At 44.4% G+C, this 27,569-nt stretch overlaps 1 protein-coding gene across 1 annotated transcript in view; it reads right to left on the reverse strand.

Moving 5' to 3' along the window:
• LOC106747501 overlaps positions 1-27,569 on the reverse strand; it is a 130,462-nt gene that overhangs the window by 16,072 nt on the left and 86,821 nt on the right. The window lies entirely within an intron of this gene.

Genomic DNA, 27,569 nt, shown 5'->3' on the forward strand with positions numbered 1-27,569 from the left:
AGATATTTATGGGCCCATGGTGGGCCCTGTAAGCGTGAGTGAGCGAGAGAGCGAGCGAGTTCTCGGGTTGCTGCGATACGCCGACGGAGGAGATCGAAGGGCCCGCCGCACCAATGGAATGCGTATGTGTACCTGACGCGCAAAGTCCGCGGCTGTGACGAGTGTGTGTGTGTGTATGTGTGTGTGTCGCCTCTATTTTCTCTTTCTACGATGTTCTTCTTTTAACATGCGCTTCCGATAACACTTTTTATTCGCGGACATCGCTGATAATTCCTGTCCGATCGACAACTTCTGGCGGTTGCCGTGAAAAATTACTTCGCAGCATCATTTATCTATCAGTATCGTTTAATCTATCATCGGAAAGTAGGTTGCGGTACTTTTATCTCGATGAACTCCAGAACGCATCCCGGTATCCGGTGGGAAAATTTATCTCGTGAGAATTGTAAAAAGAATATGTATTATTCTGTGTTAGATGAGGATACTTTGTGAAACTTATTGGAAAGAAATATCGCAACATAGGGCGACATTTTCATTTCTGTCAGGGAGGTTCTGAGAAGTTTCGGAAAAGATCGGAACATTTGCAAAGACATCGAACTTTCCTTTTTGTTAAACAATTATTTCCTCCTATTTGCATATCGTGTGAGTTTCTAATTTTTGGAAATTTAAATTGGTTATATGAAATACATTATATGCTTTAACGTTCTTAATTCCTTCCTATTTTTTATCTCGCTAGGTTGAAATTTCGATAGAAGTAATATCGACGGATCAATATGTCTTCTCTTCTTTTCCGTCCGCTTAAAGAAGCCTCTAGCCTTCGACTTCTCATTTCGACGATGAAAATCCAATTTGTCCTCACCTTGTAGCTCGGAGCATTACCGTGTTTTTCGTGACATCACCTTCGTTTCTTTCTGTCTCCTAGCCGGACCCTTTTCCAGTTTACGCGAGATGCAAGCATTCTTGACAAATAAGCCCACCGTGTCGGCGCAGGGAGGAAACGAACGAATAACTTCGTGGCCGGGCGTCAGAATCAAGATTATGACACACACGAGGCAGCGAGTATAAATTTGAAATTTAAGAGAATTTTACCTTCACTCGGACGCGCGTGCTGACCGGAGTTGTCCTCGTCGAAACGTCGGTTCGACATAAATCACCATGATATGCGGGTTCGCCCAAAATTCCCGGCTAATCTCGGAATCAAACGGCCGGAAAGGACATAAAAATGTTTTATCGCTGCTGACCGAAATGCACGAAAACTCCCGCCCTGGCCCGGGCCACCCCTCACCTTTTGATCGCCCGCTTCAAGATAGTGTATCACGGTGCATCGTACTGCCTCGTGGGTCTTCGCGAAAAATATCTTCGCGCTATCCTGCCCGAGAAAGAATTCAAGTCGCGTGGGCTTTCTAGGACGCGAGATTTATCAACGACGGAATACGAAGCAACCAATTATCACATGCGATACGTGCAACCGCGCATTCATTAAACATAGAATAATCATCATTTATCAATGGTTTAAATTAAAATAATTCCGCTATTGCTATGCAGGATTATACTTCGGGCAAAAAAGTATCCCGTTTAAATTCAAGTCTCACCTATCGGAAGGTGAATGAATTATCAAGCGTAACTTTGAGCCGCGCGAAAGAAAGAGATAGAATTATGCGGTATAAGTTCGATACCGGGGATGGGATGATATCGAGTGGGTCCTCTGTCTTGATATAGACCACCATGGGTGTGCTGGGCCCAACCAGTAGGCTTTAAATCGTCTTCGCGCCGGGAGGGCGACCGGTACCCTCGGTACCACCTAAAATATCCTCGACCTAAGATATCCCGATCGAACGTGTCCGCCACACTATTCCCCGTTGCTCACAGAATCGATATCGCTTGTCCTTAAATCATTTAGCCTACGAATGCTGCCAACTGGACTTCCGGGCAATGCGGTCTTCCCACGGGAAGACGGGAAGACGGGAAGAGGTTGCAAACTAGCTGGATGATTGAATAACTTAGCCGGGTATTTGCTAAATCCTCTTGATTTGAATATTTGAATACCTCAATCGTTAGCAGCAAGTCCTCACGATTGTTTCTTATATCATAAGTCGACGAATTGCTTATATTTGTTAATATTATTTAAGGCACTTTTCGCGTCTTCTGCACACCGATGAAAACAACAATAGTACACAGAGAAGAAAGTTTCTTTGGATTTAGTACACGCGTTCGTTCGACCTGGGCTTGTTTAATATAAACGGCGTAATTTAATATTACATATCATTTTGTTTAAATGAAAATACCGTGGTTTCACTAAAGTAAACCATGTGTGTGTTTGGCAGAAAAAGCAATATAATTTACAGGAAGTAATATTTTTTTTCACACAATCTAATATTTCTTTTCGCACAGTCAAAACAATTCATTTAATTATATATTAAATATTATTCCATTGAGACAGGAAGTTTCGCCTTTTCCTTTTAATATTTTTTTTAAGTAATGTTACTTCTTTCAAACAATTTACTGCTTGAGATAAGCATTGTAATATTTGAATGAAAATACAAAAGAAATATGTTATTTGACGTAAAGATATTATTATTTGAGAAACCAAGCAATCTTGTTTGCCGAACCAAACGTTCCTTTGTTTGTTCTACTCAAAAAGACAAATTTATCTGAATCAAAGAAATCTTTTTCTCTGTACAGAGAATTGTTTCCGCGTCGAAATGGAAATTTTACATATTCACATATCTATAATGAACATATGTCATAGGAGAATCTACTTGCAGTCGCGACTTTATCAATAGTCTTTTCTCTATATAATATCTAACATTTAATGCACCTGTTTATTTCGTGTCGATACACGCGCACACATTCGGCGTGCATCCGGCTGGCAACACTGGAGGGAGTAATTTGATCATCGTATAGATGTAGGCACGTCGAGCCGGGTGCCGAAAAAAATTACGACACTTTACGATCGGGCTCGATTTCTCGAAATAAGATTCTTCGGCGCGTTATCCCGATGCTCGCGCGCGCGACCGAACTCGAATTCGACGGTGGACCAAGCCGGGATTCGAAGGGGGATACATGGATCAGGTGGCGTTCAGGAATGCGAAAGGCTTTGACATGAAATATAAGGTAGTAGCAATCCGGACTTACTGACACCCCGGCAGAACAGGACCGCGCGTCCTAGGTCCTGATCCTTCCTCCGTTCTGAGAACGCATTCCGCCGACCGTCAGCAGCGGTCTTTAACTATTTGAGTGCGTTTCGGAAATTCCTATATGCATATATAGACTGAAGGATTTCGAATGCGAAATTCGCGCCGTTTGAAAACGTTTCCCGAATATAATGTTGTTACGATTAAAGTTTTCTATTAGAAAATCTAATTAAGTATATGGTTTACTCGCTTCATTACGGAGGATCAGAATTTAATCATGTTTACGCTATATTATTATATAATACTAGACGCTATAATGAGTGCGCGCTGTCGCGCATCATTAATCTTTAAATCACTCTTAAATAATTCCGCAATGTAAAAATACGTAATCTTCGGGTGAACTTTTTCACTGGCAATCTATGCGATTTATATTTACTATATACACTACGCAAAATAACGCTTCGCGAGCGTATGAATTTTGCATTCACCATTTCGCGTTGATGTCCCACGTCGTCCAGCGCTGCCCAGGTTCATAGCTCCAGATCCGTCTCAACGCTTCGCATCTGTTCACACTCCTCAGCAAGCAGCAGTCGTTCCGCTGCTTGCATTTCACTTCACTCGCGATCGCATTTTTGTTTTTTTTTTTTACGGCTCTTAACGATTTGCGGAAGTAAATTTTGACGAAAAGTGCACGATAAATTTTAACGCTTCAAGAATACACCTCGCGAGTCGCAAGGAAAAAGAAGATATCCCGTTTATATGTTGTCAAAAGAACGAGGCTTTTCCTTGTCTTCACGAGAATCCTAATTTCTAACGGGAGCGATAAATACACAAAGCGAAGTTGACGGTAATTTCGACCGAAATGACACAATTCCGTCACATATGAAAAATTTGGAAAAGAGGAGTTCGTAACTATTGCAAAACCCTACACCGAGAGGAAAGTATTTAGCATTTGTGACTATAATTACATAGTGAGTTAATTGAAAAACACATTTTTATAGTAAATGCGTTATGTTAAAAAGGATTAAGCATTGATTTATTTTACGCTTCGATCTTATAGACTTATTTTATATATTGATTATTGAATCTAAGAATCTATTTACTTCACGAGACCGGATCTTCGAGGTGATCAAACGATCGACTCGTCATTATTATTTTCCAAATGTTTGCCTCTCCCTCCTGCCCTGAGCAGAAAACCGTCGTCGAGCGGCGCGCTAACGAGCGCAAAAAATACAAGGACGAAATATTCCTCTGCGGCGGACAAGCCGCCCCCTCGCCCGCGCGAGCACGGGGCTTTTCACTCGTGAGAAGTGGGAAATTGCAGGAGCGGTATCGAACGGGTCCATCGTGCCGTGAATCGACAAATTACTTTTCATTGCCGCGATATAATCACGGATTCAGGTGTCGCCCTCATTACCGACACGGCCGGTAGCGGGTGGATTCACGAAGGCGTAACTGGAAAGGGTAAACGGGGGCGCACTGTGCGGCGCGAGGAGGGGTCGGACGTAACACGGTAGCAACAAATTGAGGTTTTGAGAAAAAAAGAAAAAAAAGAGGGAGAACGGGAGAAGGAGAGAAGCATTTGCCGGGGCCGGTCGGTTTGCTAAAGGGAAACCCATTGATTTCCCTCATTCAGCCCGGCGCGATAATTAAATGCATTTTATACAGCCCTTCGGCGCGGCCCCGGCGTAACGTCGAGTAATTAATAGACATTTAAACTTTTTAATAACGAACGCTTTTATGCGTACGGCACCCGGGCTTCCTCGTAATTATGGCCGGTGAATGGATCTGTTGCATTTGACTTTTAATGCCGGCGGATCAAGCGGTCGCGCGCGACGTACTCCGCGACACTTATCAACTCGCGCTAATGACGGGGCAAATTTTCGTAGCGCGAGACTCCAGGCACGCTTTTCTCAGCCGCGTATATGCGCGTGCGCGCGGATAAGCATCGAGAAATGAGCCGGAAGGCGCCGGTACGCTTGCACAAGCGTCGATTTTAATGACGTATTCGTCAATGGCTTTTTTAGAATAGCGTGAATAGGACGGATCGAATAATGGCACGGTGATAAAGGCTCCTTGGAATCCGGGTTCGCGCGTCGATGAAAAGTCTGGTCGCTATCGTGTGGCAATCAATGCTCGATTATCATGATGATAATTTGTAAGGCTTCGTTACGATATCTAGAAGATATTGTGTAAATGTTGACGATCTGGTCTTTATTCAGTTTATATCATATTCACATCGAGTTGATATGTGAATATAACGATTCGACTCAGATACTGATTAGGTAGTCGGGAAAAACAGTTTCGTTAATGTAATCGAATTTTCCATCACCTGGGAACCGAAAGAATATTCGATTGTAAGAACAGAAGTGTAAGAATAGATTCCGTAGGAAGTTTCTATTCTCAGTCAATTGTTCTTAACCGAGTTTTACGCAGCTGAATGTTTACGCGAATATTCTCAGCTCTCACTTCTCGTCACCTAGTTTGCATTTCTTGTCACTGAGTTCTCTCATCCGGCCCCTATTCTGTTGCAACAATTGAGTTCTTTTTTTCCGTGCGTCGACTAGATCGTCAATAATCGGTCGACGCTTACATAGTGTCTTCTACATATCACATAATTAGATATCCACACAGCACACTTTATCCGAAAGGTGTCCTGTGCACATCCTTAGGACGTAGAAACGCCCTCTAGACGTCTTTAGGGCGTCCCTTGGAGGTTTGTGCCATACGAGTCATATGAGTATACAAGTGATATTAACAAAATATCATGTGAATCTGTCGCCAATGTAACATTGATTCTCTTTTGCACCAATGAAAAATCCAGTAGTTGCCGAATGGAAAAGTCGCAAAAATCAATCATTGATATCAAGTCGAGCATCCACTTGTGAAACTGGGCAACGGCCGTCGCTTTCCATCACAACTTTCGAAAGCTCGATAGGCGCGAGCGAGCCCGAGCGAAGCGGACCCTTAACGCCTGGATATCGGTGCGTGTGTACAGCGTGCACCCACACGCGCGGCCAATAACGTATATCTTGAGTGTGCACCGTCCAAGAAGCAGAAACTCCAGAAGTGTCACCGAGAGCGAACTTGGGTCGCTCGACCTGGGGGTTCGAGAACGATACCGCTTACACATTGTTGACCCGCGGCTGATATATCGCCTCTTCCACGAGGCAAGAGGTTCTCAGTCCCTGCTATTGAACCATCGATGCCATGCATCTTGGTTCAGACTCTAAAACAGGATCTTAGGAGCCGCGATATGGATACGGCGTGAAATCTCTCGCCGCGCCCCGATGGCTTTTAATCGCGCGGTGGAATCGATCCTTCCAGGTGCAGCTTGGATTTATTTTCACAAGGAGGACCTGCTATCATTTATTCCGTTGTACACTGGCCGCAGAACGGAATGATTTATCATCTGATTACCGTTGTAGATACACTCGTGCTTTGCATCCACTGCGCGTTCAGAGGAGCCCGCAGCCTCCTAGAATATTATTTCCCCGACATAATTTTACATCGTACGGTGATTTTAACAATATCACATATACACGCATATACTCATCATTGAGCACGGGTCAATATTATTGCGTGATATCAACAAAATATCATCAATGTGTATTATCGCGAGTGCGATGAATTTTAGATGAAAGAGAAACCAGCCGACAGTCGCTGTTTTCGACCGTTCAACGCTCACCTCGGCTATTCCGAAAATTCGGCGAACAATCGAGCAAATCCGTCCGAATCTGTGACCGGGAAATACTCCTCCGCCACCGGCGAGTGTCAGCTTGCGCGAGCTTACGAGCTGCCTCGGCGAGAACACGCCGGGAAAGTTGCGCGCTCAATTGGCTGATCATTAAATTGAGAACCAATATTGGCAAGGTTCTGCTGCGCAGCTGCCAGGAACATAAACATACGAGACTCGTATACCCCGTCGGAGGACCCACCGATGTACATGCATACGTACACCCTTTATACATACATAGCGGATGCATGGTGTAAGAGCGGGACGTGGCCGTGCGCGCGGTGCAAAGCACTAATTTGTAACCAAGTTGTCGCCCTGGTTTGACACTGCAGTAAATACGAGGGTGATAGCGTTGTATATCACTGGCCCACCACTACCACCACCACCACCGCCACACCACCACCTACCTATCGTAACACCACGTCGAATACCGCGTGGTCGTAAGATCATGGCGAACCAGGCTGATGTGTCGCTTGATGCCTCCGCTGTCCGCTGTGTTCTTTTTTCACAGCGTGAAAATAGTACGCGCGGTGGCGGCAGAATCGCCCTGTAAACTCTCATATTCTCTACGCTCAAAGGTGAAATCGAAGTTACAGCGCGGTGTTTGTTTTTTTTTTTTTTCGATTAAATACTTCGAAGCATCGATCTTGTATAATTGATGGTAACGTGAAACAATCGATAAATTTTCGACAAAGTTGCGTCTTTGTATTCAGCAAGGATTTCGTTATATAGTAGAAAATTCGGGGAACATCGGGATAAGCTTTCACGACGGATGCACGGAATACGTTCGTGCATGCTATGAAAGGAACTGTTGTTAAACGAATAATGAAAAAGGATCATCAGCAATAAAGACAATCGGTTAATAATGTAAGGTGAATGTCTCAATTAGTGACGAAGTAATCTCATTGTGAAAATATATTAATAAATTATTATAATAATATATGTATTAAGTACATAACATTTATTTTGTTCGAAAGTTTAAACATTTGAGATTCTAATTGTATTTTTTTAAGTTTATGATAAAATTTTAATTAATTTATAATATGTCCTCAAAAATGACGGAAATACCATTTAATGACATGTAACTTTGATTTTGTCCTAATTCGTGTGACACATGTATGCTTGTATTATTGACAGGTGATAAATCTATGAACAGCCTTATTACTGACAAGCAAAAATCATTATTCGAATGTCACAAATTGATATAGAATCATGAACGTTCTTATTACTGACTAAAACATGAGAGTTTATACTAAAAACTCATATTTATACTATTTACTAAATTTTGGAGGAATAAGTTATATAATTTTGATACTATTCCTTAATTTTAATGAATAAAAATGAATAAAATTTATAACTCATTTTCTCTTTAGAAATAGGAACGTTTGTATCATTTTATATCATATTTATGTAAGTAGTGTCAGTAATAAAGATAAATAAATATTCCAGTACGGACTAGTGTGACATATATGTATTAACAAAAAGTACGTACCCTGTTATATATATTTCGCTTGTAAAATATTATTTAATTTTTTTTCAACTTTAATAGTAGTATTTAAAGCGCTTGAACTTAAAAAAAATAGCTACAAAGAAATACCAAAAAGAAGTCTCAATGGTCATCTTCTAAGATGTCAGCGAGTAACTGTTCAAGCTGTCACTGTTTATAATTATGATATTCCATCATTTACTGTGGCTTTTAATTTTATTCGACACTTTTTATAACAAATAATATATAAAATTTAAAATAAAAGCACATTTTTTTAGATAACTACAGAGCTATACTTAATTTACTAAGAAGAATTTTAGATACGATTGCCATCAATTGGAATACCATCACTAATTAGAACCTGTAAATAATGTGAAAATGAATAACCCAGCGAGGGAATAAATGAGAAGTAGCCGTGGACCAGAAAGTGCTTTTGATTGCGACTTTGCTATAGTGAATATTTCAAATGTAATAAAAAAAATATCTTACATCTTAATACACTTTCGAGTATTAATTAATTATTCTTAGTATCGATCGCGCGGTTCTACTTCAATTTCTAACGAATATCACGCGACGCCAAGTTGATTTTATATTTTGTACGACGTCGCGTGGAAATTCGATCATCAATTAAATCTTGATCGGTGAGCGAATCGCGCCCTTAAAATTTCATGAAACAAAAACGAAGAAGAATTCTCCGAGAGAAGTCCGAGGGAAGGTAGAGATTATCGTCTATAATAAAAATCCGATTTCGAGATGTGAAAAATGTCTCGATTTTATCGCGCCGGACTCGTGTTCGTTTTGCAAGTGAGATCACCGCGAACAGGTAGACACGGAAAATCGATCGTTGCTCGCGGTCCGGATCGCTTAATAGCTGCGCGCGCGTCCGTAATCTCGCGCTATAAAAGCAAGCACCGATAATACGGTGGAAATAACGCCCGTCCCTCTCGCGATCGAAGGCTTTCGGAATGCCATAACTGACAAGACAATTCTACGACAATTAACTACCCGCTCCAGGCTCGTGTATCACCGCGAACGTAACGGAGATAGCGGGGTTTCCGCCGACATCGGCGATTTCACGTTCGCGATCGTTAATCGCGCGAAAGAACGGCCGTATCGGCGCGCGTCGATTGCCTCGTATAAATACAGCCAATCGGCGATTCGATCTCTCGTACACACCGCTCGTAACGTCGAATCGATCGGCTTAATGTTCGACGTCTCGTCGTTTATCTTTCAAATAATTATCCTCACCGCTCGCCGTCCGCGGCGGGCGACTTTATCCATATCGCGGCTTTCAGGACTCAGTTTCTCACCCTGCGTGACTCGACCTGCCGTAGACTTCGCCGTCGTAACGCTACGGAGAAACGCGAAACACTGAAGAAAGAATCTCGCGCACGAGGGAATTAAACGTCGCGAGAAATACGCGCGACTTACAATTATGTATAAATCTCCGAAGAGTGCGCCGGGCGGCCGCCGCAATTACTCGCTGTCGAGCAATAAAAGGAAATTCCACAAAGGCCATGCGCAACTAAGAAAGGCGTATCGCGAAAGCCGGCATTACGTGTATCGCGCGCCGTGGAAGTCTCTTTTCTTCAAGAGTCGCGTAATTGATTTCTGGGCCGCTTTAAAACGGCCGGCGCGGCGACGCCGGGCTGAGGGTGTATCAGAAAAGCTGCGGGCGGATCGTGAGCCTCCGCGCTCGTTGCCTCCTCCTTCGTCGATTAAAAATGTATCCGACAATAGAGGCTTTACGTCAAACGTCCGAGGCAGGAGTTCTCCTCATCCGCCCACGCTTCCTCGAGGAACGAGCGAGGCGAGCGGTTAGTAACCGAGTTCGACGAGGGGGTACGCCAGTCCGGAGGGTGGGCGGGATAGAAATTCGTTATTAAAATTAATTATTCAGATCGGTAAAATGGCGATATAAGGCGCACCGACGGTGGCGGCCGTTTCGACGAAATGAATCGTAAATTGGACCTGGTGCAGATCCAACCCCCCGTAAGCGCATCCCCCATACCCCACTAAACCCACCATCACCATGGAAGCCTAGCCCTAACCCTTTGCTTTTACTTATTAACTACCCTGATTTATACGCGATTGTGCGTGAGCGAACTTTTTTCATTTCGTCCTTCTCTTCTTATTCCTCGCCCTCTGGGTGCTTAGCGTCTTACTTAGTTTTTCTTGCTCGCTAGTGTTTACCTCGCCGCTTATCGACAGACCTGGCCGATGGAAATAGGGCTCTCAGGGAAGATATAATTGTATTCGTTAATTCTTTCCCGCGGAGAACTATATAAATATCGTCGGGGGAGCGGAAATAGAGACGGAGAGGGAGGGAGAGAGAGGGAACTTCCGCAAACGTATAGCGAATTGGTTAAGACGCGCCGAATCTTCGGGCTTCTAAAAATTCCGGGGTAATCCGGTTAGATCTGCCGACGAGTCAGCCCCGATCGAAAACCCAAAGAACGTCTCGGATCTCTGACGCTCCTTACCTTCTCTTACTTCGTAGCGGTTCTCAACCGTGCTCTTGCAGCTTCCGCGCGAGCGGCTCCTGATTAACTCGTACAATCCCGTCTCTCTTCTCCGACTCCTGCGAATCTCTGATTTGCATGAGCAAGGAATTCCTTCGGTTTAAACCCCCGAAGCTTCCACCGTCTACCTCTATCTATCTTCCTCCGTTTCACGTCCCCCGTACATTCTCGCGTCCTCGTCGGATCCTCGCGGCCGCTCTTCCACGACCCTCCCCCTCGCTTCTGGGTACGAGCTCCGGCTCCGCTCGCTCAGCCACCGGCGATTCGGGCAAGCCCTATCGAGAGCGCATTTTAATGCGAGTCTAATTTTCGATTTAATTTCGGTAAAAATGATTCGGGCTCTTGCCCGATCCCGCCGCGGGAGAGAAGGCGGGGGAGACTGATTCGCCCCGCTCCAACCCCGCCGAGTATCCTCCGCTCCCTCCGTGCTCTCCTCCTTTACCCTCCCAGGTCGTCTCTCTCTCTCTTTCTCTCTCTCTCCCTTCGTTCGTCGACGAAAGTTCTCCCCGCAAAAACCCATTTGCATAACGTTTCCGTCGCCTTCCCGGGATGAAAACGAGCGGACGCCCTGCGGCTATGTGTGCACGTATATACCTATATCTTTAGGTATACGCAGGTAGCTACGCCAAGGTGTGTGTGCAACCGCATATAATAAGTGGCATGACTGTTGCTCCGATGCAACGAAACACATAGTCAACGTAAAATACATCATCGGCGTCCATGGACGTGATTCTTAAATCTTGATCGCGGCTCACTATATACGTTACGCACGGAGATCGTATTATTATATTAATCTCAAAGAGGGTTGCATTTCGTACTTGGGTAATCGCAATGTTGAGCAAAACAATGGGCATGCATCTCGCTATCGCATGCCAACGTTAAATCGCATCAAGCGTAATACGCGGATAATTATAAGTTTTCTCATTTACGCGTGAAATAAATTAAAACAGGGGTCGCGCGCGCGCGTGCAAGTGCCCTTCCCTCCCCCCCCCTTCTCCAACGCTAAGAGTGCGTCTTGGTTAAGGTGGTTATTTCCAAATTGAGATTTGTACCTAATGCAAATGAAGATATGGACGAGCAAACACCTTCTAAGCGAGAACCGCTGTCTCTCGTGCTGAGGGAGGAAGGAACGGACCCAACAAATTGGGAGAGAGAAAGCGCGCGAATAAAATTTTATATCTTATATAAGAGACGAAAGGGAAAGGGTTACGCTGAACACGGCGCAATTTGTAGCCAATATTATTTTATCGCGGTACATTTTTTAATTACTTTGGTCCGACGCTCTCAACCCTCCTCGGCGCCCTCAAGCACGGCAATCCGGTGTCTTATTAAACAATAGCGGTTGGCGTCCGAATGCCCTGGAAAATCGTATTTTACATTTTCCACGCAGACATACCTTGCTTTTTTCACTTTATACGACAACTTTTCGTTTCATTGCGAATAAATCTTCATTTACTCAATTAACTTTTATTCAGTTACACTGTAAAACTGAGATGGGGATTTCTGCAATTTGCAGAGTATTCATGTAAGTTCTTCGGGCTAAAAATGTGTGAATCTCTTAAAATACAATTAATTCACAAATTGAAAATAGCTTAATTGCGAAATCCGCTGTGAAAAAAAAATTAGCCGCGCTGGTAACGATCGAGAGTAATTGAAATTAGTAAAAGGGAAGTGCATACAGCCGGCGTAAAATTAGCGATCAGAACTTTAACGTCATTTGCAATAATCGTTCTGGATATATTATGGAAAAAGCAAGATATTGCTATGTAATACTTTTAAACCGATAAATCCATCCGTGTTTTAATTTTTCTAACTTAACTATTGTCATTTAATTTCCTATTCTTTCTTCCTGACGTTTCATTCTGTCGCTTTATTAATTTCTGCGATTTATCACGGAACTGAGACAATCAACAAGAAGAAGTGAAATAACGGCAATACTCGATGTCCGAATGAGCTCGTCGAAGCGAACCGATGGAATTCAGACGAAGGATAATTTTTTAACGTTATTACCCGTCGGTGCCCTGCGAATCGGTTCACCCTGCCGACGCCTTCGCTCTGTAGCTACCCACCCTTCGTTGATTGGCAATTTCGCGTCTTGAATTTTTATCCAGCTCAACGGCACGAGGGAGGAGGCGAGGTGCAATGGCGGCACAACCCCTTCGTTTTTAAATTATCCGCAAGATTAATCAAGGCGTCATTTTTCACGTCCAATTTGCAATAGAAAAGGAGGCGCAGCGGAGGGACGATGGAGAACGACGCGCGCGCGCAAGAGAGAGAGAGAGTCGCCACGCAGTAAAGCAAACCTTATTCTTAATTGATATATTCTGAATTAATTAATCCTTCCACTGGGACGGTCCAGCGGCGACCGGCAAGTGCAACTGGATAAAAGGGGGATGACTGGTTGGATCCCCTTTCCTTAATTAGTGCCAGCCGTAAATTTCTTTCATTGGACACTTTTTTTCTTTCTTTCATTGGACACTGTTTTCTTCGATTATTAGCGCATACATCTTCCAGCAACCCCTTGCTAACTTGGCAACCCTTCCGTTGCGGATGGTCGACATCTGCCGACGCTCAGACTATCGAAAGCAGTCGGAACTGTTACTGTTATTGTATCGTAAAGAAGAATATATATCACGTGTAAAAAGTGTAAAACACGTAGAAATTCCTACTACGTTACAATTTAGGACATGATAATCTTTTCAGATTCGAATATCTTTGTCGTCTTTCTTTGTGATTTCAAGGCGTCATTTGCAAGTTTAAAAATCACATCTCTAAATGTATACTTACGTTGCATATTTTTTTATTAAATTAATTTACGAATTGCTACAATAAAAAATATCAGAAAATAAAACCACAAAACTCTAATTGATTTATTGATGTAAAATCGCCAAACTTAATTACTGTTAGTGCAAAATGTGTTATCCTACTTTTAACAAATGTTGCATAATCCATGTGATATAAAAGCGTAGTTCTTGAAACATAAATCCATCGCACGATCTTAATGCGATTATATGTACGTGATAAAAAGAGTGATTCTCGAACAGCCTCCCGTGGGAAACCGTGCCTTCCGCGGTATTAGAGACGAAAGGGAGCAAATAGGCGAGAAAAAAGGAAACAGCCTCGCGGTGACACCAAGAGAGAGAAAGAGAGAGGGAGAGAGAGACAGAGAAAGAGAGAGAGAGAGAGAGCAAAAATCGAATAGGAGAAAGACGAGACGATCGACGATGAGCAGGGAGCGGGAAGCATCGGCGGGAAGCCAATGTAAAAAGTTCAGCGACGAACGTGGTTGTCGTAGTTACCGAAGAGAGACGGTCTTTGTCGGCAACCTTGCTAATTAATTTACTAACTTATTGACCCTTCTTCACATTTGTACACGTCTACTATAATACGGCGTATTAGGCGTAACATTGACAAACTCTGTCATAACATGATTGAAATATCGTTGATCGAAATTTTCCTGAAGATCGAAAATAATTTAATTAAAACGCGACAACCAATAAGAACAAGTTTAGACCTCGCGAAATATATATTTGCCCTCGATCGATAATTACATTTCGGGAGAAAGAGAAATTTTCAACATTTCGTCGAGGAACGTCGATCAGCATTAAAGACGCTCTACGTTGCAATGTTCCGTCTAGATAGTTACTACTAACAGAAGACGGAAGCTACTTTCCAAATAACCGAAATGGCAGAATGCGGAAGATGGTAAGTGTGCTCCATCACAGGTACTGCATTAATTGTCCTTATTGCCCCGTCTCTGCCTTTGATATAATAGCGTATAGGCGGAGGTGTCAACGATATTGAACGTCGACACGGTGGATAAACCGGAAATGGCAAATGCACGCGACACACAGCAAGAGACGTATCGGAAGCGGTGATGCGGCATTACCTGTTACGAGCATCCACCTATTTCACGATGTTTCCAAGCCTTTAGGCAAAGTTTCGCTCTCTGACGGTTCAAAACCATCCGCGGTCCTCAACGTGTCGTCGATTTATCCATATTATCATTGGACAATGCAAAAAGTATACTACCGAATTTCGTACAGTGAAATGTCCGGTTTGCATTTTATAAATTTATAAAAAAGAACAAGTAACCAGATGAGAAACGAAATTTACGTGGATTACACGATTACACCCTGAGACATTCTCTAAACTTACAAATACCTCCGAACACTTCTGACATTAATTAAACAAGAAATTGGTAATACACGGTCATACTATTGTCCGAGAACGAGGAGAATCATCTGTCGAGAAAGACAAAGGTAATTTTGTAATTAAATTTCACGATCGAGCATTTGAGACGGACCGATGAGAACCACTTCAGGCCCGGTAACGAACAGGAAGTAGCGTCAGCCCGTTGACAATGGTAATTATTGTTGATGCTGAAATTTCAATTTTGCAATTGATGCAACGTCTGGGAAGCATCGGTGCGCGTGTCTGTGCAAGGACGTGGACTCGTGTTAAGTCCGTGCGTGTGCACGTACACACACGTAACCACAGAGGCGAGCGGCAGACTGCGGAGACGCGAGCCAGCCAGAAACCATCATAAAGGTTCGGTTCTCCCTTTGATACGCGTACGGTAACGTATTTAGTTAGACATATCATTCGGTTTCCATCTATTGTACTCCCGGCGAACAAACTTCCTATTTGTTTGAACGTTGAAGCCCACCCTTCCCCGGCCAACCGATTTACCACCCGCGTGTCCCACGTGACTAAGGAATGAGGCGCGCTATCAAGGAATAAGCTCATTCCTATTGTAATTACCTGCAAACCGGCTTTTTGCCCCGCGGTAAAGTTGCAAACGAAAATTGGCCCTTGTGTTGAGACCCGCTCAGATGTAACAATCAAGACCGCCATCGTGTATATTTTCCTTACCACCCGAAATCAGTTTAAATGCCATTTCCAATGTATCTTCGTGAAATAAATGCACACGGTTAATTAATATCGCTCAATTTGCGTCTGTCGTTCGTTAGAAATCCGATGAAAATGTTCCTTAGTAAAATTTAACGATATCAATCACGATAGTTAGTATACCTGATGTACATGTATGTCTCACAAATGTAAAAATAATGACCCATTGTGGGGAATCTCTCCATGTCGTATCTATTGAACTATTCACCGTCGAATAGTCCACCGACATCTAGCAGGAACGCCGCTTTGAACCTTGAGAATCGGCCCGACTTCTTGCTCACCTTTGCTCGACCTGAGCAGCCGGACACTTAAGTTTACTTAATTATTGCGTAAACAATTAAAGAGGGGACTCGTCCGCGTCGGACGTCTAAGTGATGGTCCGTCTGGGGGATTCTCGAGACGGTTTTATCCGCGGGTTCTCAATAGCAAAGGCGAACCGCCTAACGACCGGCAGCGGCATACCGAGTCCTTCGAACTCGCGAACGACGTGCCTCAATAGATTCATCGAATACTATCGAAGGAATTTCTCAAACAATCCCGACCAATCGACACACGGTCTTGGGAACCATTCAGCGGACCGTCTCTCAAAAGGAGCGCGATATCGCCCGGCTGTACCGTAGCACCGGCTCGCAGGTACACATGCATAATCGTGCTGGCATCGATTATCCGACGATCGTAAAACAATATTCGGAATTATTTTTACCAAGCGAGTATCATTTGTCTACTTCATCAAAAGGTAAGACCCATTTGATCTCGGTGAGTATCATCAATATAAATATGTTAGTATTATTTTTTTTTAAGCATTAATCTATTTTTCAAAGACGAGCAGTTTTTGGAGAAATACTATTCCGCGGAGATCTGATATGATAAAAAGGAGGAAGAAAATTGTAATTATTCCGGATGTGTTGAGCCCAGAACTTTTCTACATTCGACTCTAGCTTACGTCGACCTTGCAGATCTCTCGGCTCGCTTGTTTTGCTCACGAGACTGTCTATCGAATCGCCAAGATAAATGCAATCGTCCGGCACACAGGTTGACCAAATCGAAGGATCGAATCCGCTGCCTTTGCGAATAGTGACCGGTGTGAGAAACCCGCTGGTCGGCCTTAAATCAAGGAGGCCCTAATTCCAGCAAGAAATCGTCGCGGGGCGTTGTTCCCAGGATCAGCTGGCCGGCTGACGGCATTTCTCGGACATACCCGTCGTATCTCATCGACCGGTTCCAACCGGTCACAAGATACGCTTCTCTGGTGTCCTTTGGAACCTCAATACACACTCACGATTTGCAATTTCATGCGCGAACTGTCGCACCGTCATTAATAATCCGCGCGATTAACATTCGAATAGAGAGGTGCCGGATTTTTTTTTTAACTAACATATAGTTACAATTGAGGAGAAGTTTCTGCGCATGATTATGCATCGCCGGAATTGATTTAAAATTTGGTTAAAGCGGCAGCATCGGTCATAGTTACGTTCGATTATTTTTTAAAGTCTATGTCGATCCAAGGGAGAGAAAGAGGGAGAAAGAGAGAGAGAGAGAGAGAGAATGCGAGAGAATTGCACCTGAAGCAAGGTGAGTAATTATCGGAGCTGCCGGACGATCTAAAAGATCTAAAAGATCTACCACAGATTCCAGATCAAGCGCGGTATGTGTCATGTTGTGGAAACGTCTAGCCCCCTTCCGCCTGCCGCGGGCGGGATTTAATGGCATTAAAGAAAAGTCAAGACTCAAAGGCACAGATGCGGCTCAATCAATGCCGCATACTCGAGGCCACACGCTCGACCTAGCCAAGGACGGCCTATAGTTGCCTGCATTCTACATGTTCTTGTCTTATCTGCTGGTATAATGCAAGTGATTTCCCCTCTGTTCAGGTGAACACGCCTCCAGGAGGGTGACACCGAACCGACGACATTTTCTGGATGCACGCGCTGACACTCCCGGCTGTCAAGCTCCGCTGGAACTCGGCAGCCGTGAACACAAGCGGAAAACTTTGTCGTAAACGCGGTAGTGGGAAGGAAGAATGCAAAATTGCGAAGTATCAAGATCGTGATGTTTTACGATGGGTTCCACCGCTCCCTATAAGCCCTCAACTTCTTTTATATACACATGTGTAAGGCGAATTTTTCCTTCGCTAGGTTAAAGAACACAACGTTGGAGTAAAGGTTTGCAATTATGACGAGGAAACTGTAGAAGTGATGATGTTAACAGAAACTAATTAATTTCTACATTTTAATACTCGATTATTTACATGACACTTAAATTCGCGAGTACTATTTACATAAATGCTCGATAATTGTTCATTACAATAAAATATCTCGATATACATATAGAATCAATTTTATTATGTTCTAAGATAAACTCTGTAAAGGCAACAATTGAAATTAATACATGATAAGGGTAGTCGTCGTAATGAGAAAAATAGAAATGTATGATTAGAAGAAGAAAAAAGGAAAAAGAAAGAATTTATATGTATGTATTTGTATGTTGATTGGCAATACTGTGTCAAAACTATAAAAAAAGAATATTAAATGTTTTTCGCAGTACACTATTGATCCATATTTTTCAGAGCTCTGTCTTTTCTCAAATCTTCCCACGTAAACTCCCGACAGCGGTAGAAGAGCGGGACGAGAATTTCGCCGATGTCTCGCTAAGATATTGCGACCTGCGAGGTATGAGCGCGGGAAATCGAATCCGGCGGTACTCGTGCCGAATGTTCGCGGAATCCGTCCTCCTGACGGATTAATCCGCTCTTCGGGCGCGATCCATTTGAGAGTATCCTCGCGGCGTAAGTAGGACGCAGCTTAAACCCTTCTTTCCGTTTCCTCCATCCGGCCCATTGTCGCAGAGCTAAGCACAGATTTATTATCGCGTTGAGACCTACCTTCCCTTTCCTCCTCATCGTAGCCATCCTTCGTTGTCTCCTCCTCTTCCAGCAGCCTCAGGCCCGTACTAACTGGTCTTAGTCTCGTAAGAGAAATACATTCATCGAGTATTCTATTAAGAATCTGCACTCCCGCGGATGAACGAGCGAAATAAGGTTCTTCCACCGGCTCCTGTTTCCTTCTGTCTCTCTCTCTCTCTCTCTCTCTCTTTCCCCCCTCTCACTCTGTCCCTCCTTGTCTTTCCTCTTTCGCTCGTCCGTGCGCTCTGTCGCGCGACTCTCCTTTCTCGCTCTTGTTCCATTAGTCGAACGATTTCAATTCCTCGCCTCCTACGATGTCTTACCTCGTTTGGATCACTTGGTCGAAAAAGCCAGATTACTTCCTTTTACGACAGACAATCCCGCGTCATGCGACAGTGAGGGATTCATCAGGATTGTCGCGCCTAGTTGCCATACTCGCAGCTACTCGCTGCTTCTCGTGCGCGCACTCTTCGATCACGCACGTCCGACGATTGCGAGTGAAATCCGCGATTGAATGAAAAAGGCTGAATAAAGAAGAAAAGACGATTATCCGCGGCCTCTCATCGGTTATTCCGCCGGTTATTCGCGATACCACCGGTAATCGCCGTCATAAATCAATGATACTATCAGCGGCGGAGTTCGATCGGGTAGCGGCCGCCGCGAATCACGCGCGTCTCGATCATGAGGATATAGCGCACGTTGCAAAAAATTAATTACTCCCGACTCTTACCGATCACGTGGTCGCGACGAAAGCCGCGCGCCCGTCATTAATCTCAGAAAATCCGGAATTCAGCCGCGTCAGCGTGCCAAACTCGCGTCGAACACCCGGTGCATGCTACCGGATAATGACAGGAGACGTGTAGCACGCGCTGCACGAAGACACCCGAACAGCGTCTTACGCAGGAGTCTCGTCACCCTACACAAACACAAATATGTACGCGCGCATACTCGCTCTCTCTCTCTCTCTCTTTCTTCCTCTCTTCGCCGGGTCCCAAAGGTGTACGAGACGCAGCTGTTCGCTCGGGCCAGCCGAGAAAACGATAATTAGCTCATTTTAATAATTGACAGGCCGCGGCAACTCGCGCTAGTCGTAACGCATCTGGCATCGGTACGTGCGCGCACGCATCCCGAGCGCACCCGGTGCATCCGATGACCATCGCGTTACAGGGCGCGCGCGAGCGCTGCATTACCGCGGCTCGCTGCCGGGTCTTTACGCGGCAATAAAACGCGTACACACGCTTATTTCACATCCGAACCAACGTCGTCGACACCGCCCGGAGCGACGCGGCCGCGTCCATTGTTTCCTCTCTCCGCGTCCGTAGCGCGCACCGTCTCTCTCTCTCTCTCTCTCGCGCACCTAGAAGCACTCTTCCGCGTGGAGGTGCAATCCAGGCGTTGCATCTTCTCGCGCGTCCTTTCTAATGCCATTTTCGCGTAACGACCGCTAGGGTAAGCGCGAGCCGCGTGCGCTATCGCCCGCAATTATTGCAGTTTACGCGGGCTCGAAAGGCGCGGCAGTAAAATTCCCTTCGAATTGCGAGCGAGGCGCACGAAGAAGAGGAGGAGGAGGAGGAAGAGAAGACGGAGAAGGAGAAGGTGGTGATGGAGGTGGAGGAGGGTAGCCGGAGGCGAAGACGACGACGTGGAGGAAAGAAATCGCGTACGATGCTCTTGAGAACGGCTCGGCTCGCCTCGCCTAGCGCCTTCTTCTTGCTCGTGTTTTTCCCTCTTCCGCGGCCGGCCAGGCAAATTGCACCAGCCGCGTAGAGAGATGCCTGAAATTGAATATTACCCGCGCCGAACGACTACGCGCGTTGAAGAGGTACGATAGTGACAACGAAGAGCGGTCGAAAGCTCTTTTATGTGCTCCTGATGACTATGGTGGATGATAGCCGCCTCTAGACACGCGACGAGTAATTGGTTGACGGTCCTAATCTATTCTACGGTGAATAGCCCGGGAAAAATGTGTTGAAGGCGGAAGAAAATAGGGTGTAGAGAAATAACGCGAAACGGAGAGATGATTGCGTCGCCCTGCCTGATTTAACATGCGATAAATATCTCTTCCGAGTAATACTTAAGTGAAAATACTTGTCAGTTATACGCATCGGCCATATTTATATATTACCCGCAGAATCGGCTGTGCTTCCTTCGGATTTTGCCGGTTTGCATAATTGTGCGTGCCCACCGAGAATCGTTTCGCCGAACTCTCTCGGACTTCGCGCGTTCCCTCGTCCGTTCGTTCCTTCGCTCGTTGTCCCGTAATCACACGTCGCCGATAGCATCTTCAATATTATAAACCGTTTTAATTGTCTCGTCGGCTTCGCGACTTCATGCAGCGCAAACGATCGCAATCGTCGAAACGATCGTTCTTCCGTCGTCTCACGCGAAGTCTTCGATCCACGGCATCCATAATTCCCTCTCCGCCGTCCCCCGCGGATCAGTCCGCTCGCGCGGGTCGAGCGGGGGTGGCCAGCACGAAACAGCCCTATGGAAGCCTCTTAATCGCACCCCCGTCCGAGTTTCAAAGTTTACGGGTTAAAGACCGGCTGGGTTATTAATGCATGGATTCCGTGATAGCGGCGTCCGGTCAATATATCTCGCGTTTCCGAGCGATTCTTCCGAGCGGTACAGCTATACCAGGCCCCTTTCCTCGCCCCCCCCCTACCCGCCCTCCCCCGTGACTCTATAGCCTTCGATCGATCAGTCGTCTTCCTAAACTGCGGTTTGCTCCGCAACAACGCAAAAATATCACCGAAGGTTAGCGACGCGTTCTCGTTCAATCGTTATCGTCGGTGTTCGATAAGAGGAAACGATATAACCGTTCTGTGATTTGCAATAAGAAGGAAGGTTATGCGTTTCGCTAAATATATGACTGCGGAAAGGCCAATTCTTTATTTAGAGAATCCGCAAAAGTGTCGGTTGCGAGAGTGAGTAGCACCGATGCGCTCGGTGTATGAGAATCGCGTACTTGGGGAATCACGATATGTAAGATGCGCTCTTCCTTCTCGTTCTCTCCTCTCTTTTCTTTATATCGGTTATTTTACAAAATTATTCCCGCAATTTATTCGCGCGCATTGAAATTAGTCCGCTGCACGGATAGTCGATCTCGAGAGTATTTTAGCAGGCTGCCGCTTCGCATTATATTCTTTGCATAATAATTATGACGATAATGAGGGTTTACGATAGAAGCGCGGCCACCGGCATGTTCCATACGCTCTCTCTTTCTCCCTCTTTCACATTCTTTCTCTTCCTCCCTCTCTCTATCTCTCTCTCTCTCTCTCTCTCTCTCTCTCTCTCTCCCTCACTCGCCGGTACTTTCCGCACTCCAATTTGAGATTGGCGAATGTGTTGCCTTGTCGAGTTTCGCGGGAATTTCCCACGTCTGTAACTTTTTCTCCCGGTACATCAATTCCGCAAAAACCAACGGTATTGTTACCTTATTACATTTGAGAACTTCTGCCGCGGCAGTGGCCCTTCGCTGAAAATGATTCCCATCGCGTTTACACATTTTTGTAACAATGAACACGAACGTGTTCTTACATTGCGCTCTCATTAATAAAGTTATTAATGCGCTGTACGATAGTAAATATACCACGTGCAAAATAAAGTCGGCTTGAAACGGCAAGACAACTTCAGACGCTCATCCTCGCGTTTTAAGGCTAAGACTACACACGTACGCGTAAACGCTCATATTTGCACATATATTCTTCGTTTTTATATAGCATAGTTTCATATCTTCTGCAATAACGTAGTTCTTTTACAATCAAATATAGATTTATATTAATATCTAAACAGAGATTTTACACACGTTGTTATCAAGCAAATCTCTTCGTCGCTTCTACGCAGAAAAGAATAATTTTGCTGTTGTAACGAAACCAACACACAATGTCTCGTTACTATTGCATATTGTTGCATACTATTGCGTTGCGACAGCAATAAAATTTAGTTGGCATAACCAAATCAGCGAATTACTCGCAATTAGAGCACAAACATTCTTGTCGCCAGGATAGAAAGTATATTGCTGAGTGAATTTGTCTTTAGGATACGTTAATTTGCTGTTAGAACAAAATAGTGTTTTCCTACATTTTCCGAATTTGTTCTTACAGAAAAATAATATGTAGATTCAGCAAAATGATCCAGCGAATGGCATATTGGTTCTCACCAAATCGTTTTACTGTCTATATAACCGGCAGATTTTGCTGCGGCAACGTAAAATTTGCTGTGCCAGCAAATTATTTTTCTCCGCGTAGCTTCTTACAAAGCGTCTTGCTTACTTTTCCGCGCGATATGCGTGCTTCTTAATCGTCAACTTTAATAAATGTAAAACATCCGCGCCGTAGACTCAAATTACCACGGTTTTCTGATCGCACCGCGTTCCGTGAGAACAGGAGCGCCCGATCCAAGAATCTTCGGTTCAAGTTCGGCGAGAGAAGGGGCCGCGCACGCTTCGAAGGACGTCGTTAAACTTCTTGAAATTGGAATGCAAACAAACCCATTATCGTAAAGTCAAAGGGGAAGACAGCCGTTTATTTAAAAGCCGCGGCGCATGCATAGTGCACCCCCCTCGGCTCCACGACACGTTTCCACGCGCAAAACCGTACGAACAGACCCCGTCGATGCTTCGCCCGCCGCACGAAAAGTATGAAAAGTAATTAAATTTACGTCTAGCTGCTGTGGTCTGCTGCTGATATCGCACTCTCCTTGAAGAATATCCGGTATTTCGTTGCGGTGGAAGGAAACACGAGCGTGTATTGCGCTCTTACGAGCCCCTTTATAGTCCCTACAGGGCGATATTAAAACGCTGGCTAATGATAGAGAAAGATAAGTGTATCTCGTATGAATAATCTTGCGTGAAATTTGCCTGACATACGTCGAGTATTTATATGGACGAGGTGTAACGTGTCCCTTTCATAGGATAAATCCTGAAGAGTTGCTGCTGATACTGTTTCACTGCCTTTGTTATTTGTTTATTTTGCTGAATAATTAGCGTGAATAATTTATCGGCTGGTAGATAACGTCCTATCAACAGCCCATTAGCTCGACTTTTCGTGACAAAAAGTTGGCATCGTGCGGCAGCTTTCAGCGTCCAATAAATAATCACGAGCAATCTTCAGAGACGTCGTTTGCAGAGGAATTCTATTCGCAGTCTCGTCATCACCTGCGTGACGCGATTAATTTTTAAACAGGAAGCGATGTACGATATGATAAATGCGCGCGTCTCTAAGAATACGGCAATTAAGGAAGGCAACGCTAAACAGATTACATCAGTTAAGGACTCTATTGGACAGTATAAGTTGCAAAATTCCACTTCGGACGGGGAAGGTGGAAGAGGCAAGCGTCTCCGTTCCTACCTGTGGGAAAATGATTCGTTGCATATTCTATTATCCTTAATAGCGACGTTCTCGATCTACGCCCATTGTGAATTCTACTTGGCCGCATGTGCTTGCGTCAGAATTACGGGTTTCTCGGTGTAATTTCGTAGAAACGCGCATCGATCCGTGAGGAGTACGTGATTTATGTTGCAAAACTAGAGTAGGGAGCGTGTGTATAGCCTAAAGTAGTAATATTAAGACGCAATGAACGCTCGACGAATCGGAGAAATAAATACCGAGCGAATCTCTAGCGCGAGAATCTCACATCCGCAAGGGGAACTCATCAATTTATCAAATAGCGAGGAGAACATAATCAATTTATTTTTCTTCACACCTGGCACGTGCGGAGCACACGATATCTTCCTTGGAAAATTAGCCGGTCCTGCCTGTATCCCGGTATCACTTTTCTGATATGGACGGACATCAAGGAAGCAATCTTCCATCCCACGCGATCCGGTAACGAATCAGGAGTGGCAATAGCGCAGAAGAATATCTCCATCTGCCGATTCGACCTACAATTGGGTATCTAAGTAGATTAATAAACGAGCCTCTCGTCGATGCTGCCGGATTCCCATAGAACCAATCGGCCGTGCATCACGCAACCATCTAACGCGCCACGCAATGAATCGCACGCATCTCCGAGTCTTCCCAGGACTATCCAGCGCTGAGTCAGAGACTGAAAGCTCATTCACCGAGCTGTTGTCTCAAGCTTTGTGAAAATTATTTGTTATATTTATTGTATTTATGTATTTGAGTGAATTGAAACACCCTACGAAAAATTAAAAGTAATGGCAGTAATCAAGAAAGTACAAACAATTATTTTCTAACTTGAAATCGTTGATTAAAATAAAATAGATATATTAATCATATTATTCTTAATTTTGTTGCATAATTTTGTTGTAATTAATTAGTAAATAATTTTGTTGTGTAATTTTATTAGAATTTTGTCCATAGATATATTTTCAAGATATTAGTCCGTTATTTTACGCACGAAAATGTTTAATTTGTTTTCTTGAACAAAATCGTAATGTAAGTTTATTCGAAGCCGTTGCTAACGAAAACAAAGATATCAAGTGTCTCCCGATCACTTTAATGGAAAAGCACGGCGGAAAATAAAAATCCCCCATTGCCGAGAGACAAACCGAACTCTCTAAATCCAGCACAAAGAACACGCTGCTCGATTCCCACGAAATAATAGAAAATAAATATCTGCCCGATGATTACTCTTCGTGCTAGTTGCGAACGTCTTCGTGACACCCCTCCTTGCCGCTTCGCGGTTCGTTGCACTTGGGCAGGAAAACTGCGCACGTGTAAGTGAGACGAAGAACCAGAAGAATAATACATCAAAATGTTCCACACGCTCGATTCGATTTGCAACGGTTGTGGAATGCCAGAAATATCGCATTGACACTTTGATTCTGAGCACGTGAATTAAGGTGCATCTCACTCATCGTTAGAAAAAAGACAATTTTCATGAATTTCTCCTACATTGTTAATCGATAATAGGTAATATCGTTATACACTTTTCAAGCAACAGATAAAATTAATTTTTACATTCTCGGAATCACCTTCTATTTATATAAACCTCGAAATCGAGTTTTCTAAAATTTTGGTAAAGATTCACGAGAGGAACGTAATGAAATAATTTCTGATAAATCTCGAAAATAGCACAGTTGATTTTTTCTCCAATATAATATTTCATCTTCATGTAATTGCATCGTTTTGCACGCGTCACGGTGTCGATACGCGCGCGCGATATATGTATTCACGATGCGGTGCGAAGTGACATGTTGGATTATTAGGAGCGCAGCAGACCGGCGAATATCTTGGCGAGTCATCGCTCATCGGCAAAAGTCTTTCGGATAGGCGCGGATGACGCGGTCGAAAAGAGAATTGACCAGCTGTAGAAGAAAAATTATCACCTACAGGTTTTCGCGCAGAGGGGCTGCGCAGAGGGGCGGCAGGTGCGGCAATTAAAAGGCTCACCGCCGTCATTTGTTTCCGCGGTGATCTCGACGGCGTATCTTGCGAGCAGCTTTTATAGTCATAGTTTCCTGAGCAGGGGTGAGCAAAGTGCCACCGCCTGCTTGAGGAAAGTGGAGCTAACCGAAGGCGTAAGCCACGAGTCATTATTGTTCATGCCCGGACGCGCATTGTGCGCGCTCGCGCGCGCACACGTTATAATGTATAATGTAGGCGAACGGAACGGCCGAGGAGCGCGCCTTATATTTCGTTGAATAACGATCTGATAGCATTCATGATATCGATAATATCGTTTCTTATAAATCCCGTGGGAGTTGTATACTTTCGTCCCCGCTAACTCTTGCGCTTTGCTGAAAGAATGGATCGTTATTAAGATAGTTATCAAGGAAATTCCCTGACACGGTCCATTATTCTTATCTGGACTGGTAATGGTGGGAAATGATATTGTAAGTATATTCGGCCGTGCCAAAGGGCAAGGTGTGAATCGAGAAATGTGCGATTAACGATGTAAATACAATTGGTAAATATTTCAACGCTCTCGCGCGACCGTTCAGCAAATACGTTTTCGTTTCATTATGTATCTAAAAATCAGTGACAAGAGATAGTTATCCGACTACAAGCGACTTTTAGCTTCGAATGTTTCTTATCGGACATCAGAAGAGCCCACGACTTGATTCGGACAAAATTTGACGTTTGTTGCAATCCGCCAAGTTGCCACGAGCATTAGCGCGCCTGTTCCTGACGCGTTACCATCTTTCGCACATATAATCTATCGAACCAAACCAGAACTAGAGAAAAAGTATAAAAACCCCAGTAAACAGTCAGGGATTGTTACGTACGTGCCAAACCAGTATGAACGATCGGAATATTACGAAAGCGGGGTCGAGGTTCGAGAGGGTAACAGGTGGTCGAGCAGGAAACATAGGCTATATAAGAGCAGATACTGGCGAGTGGTTAGCATAACAATTGCACCAGCTACTGTGTTGTACGTGAACTTGAATGATTTATACACGGACATGCGTTTCGCACTCGCACGCATCTCGAATCGTTGCGCGCGCGTGAAACTCGCGAAAATTTTCCCCCTTTTCTGCGTCCTCGACGGCGTCTAAACATCACGCGCGTAACTTTGATATTTTATTATTATCGAAAAAAAAAATATATATATATATCCTATAACAAGTTCCACGAATAATGCGGCAATTTGCGGTTTGGTTTCCTGCGACGGCCTCCTCCGACATTGAAACGCGGCCGACTCGAGTCATCGTAAGTGCGAGTCAGTCGACGGTTGCAGATCATTATCGATACGTAATAAAGATGAAGTCCGTACCCTCGCGAACGGTTCCTTATAACGCCCTTGATGTCATCACGATTGTGACAAAAATGACGCGTATCCGCCGGAAGTGCTTCCTTCCCCCTCGCCGTTCTAACTCCTCTCTACGCGGTCTCACCAGCCCCTCCATTATTTTGTAGTTAGCTTTTTTCCTCATGGCCGCGGCACTCACTCAGCTCTTTACCAAGATGATTTG

This window comes from Dinoponera quadriceps, unplaced genomic scaffold (assembly GCF_001313825.1).
Source record: "Dinoponera quadriceps isolate SergipeBrazil2010 unplaced genomic scaffold, ASM131382v1 scaffold2159, whole genome shotgun sequence".
NCBI lineage: Eukaryota > Metazoa > Arthropoda > Insecta > Hymenoptera > Formicidae > Dinoponera > Dinoponera quadriceps.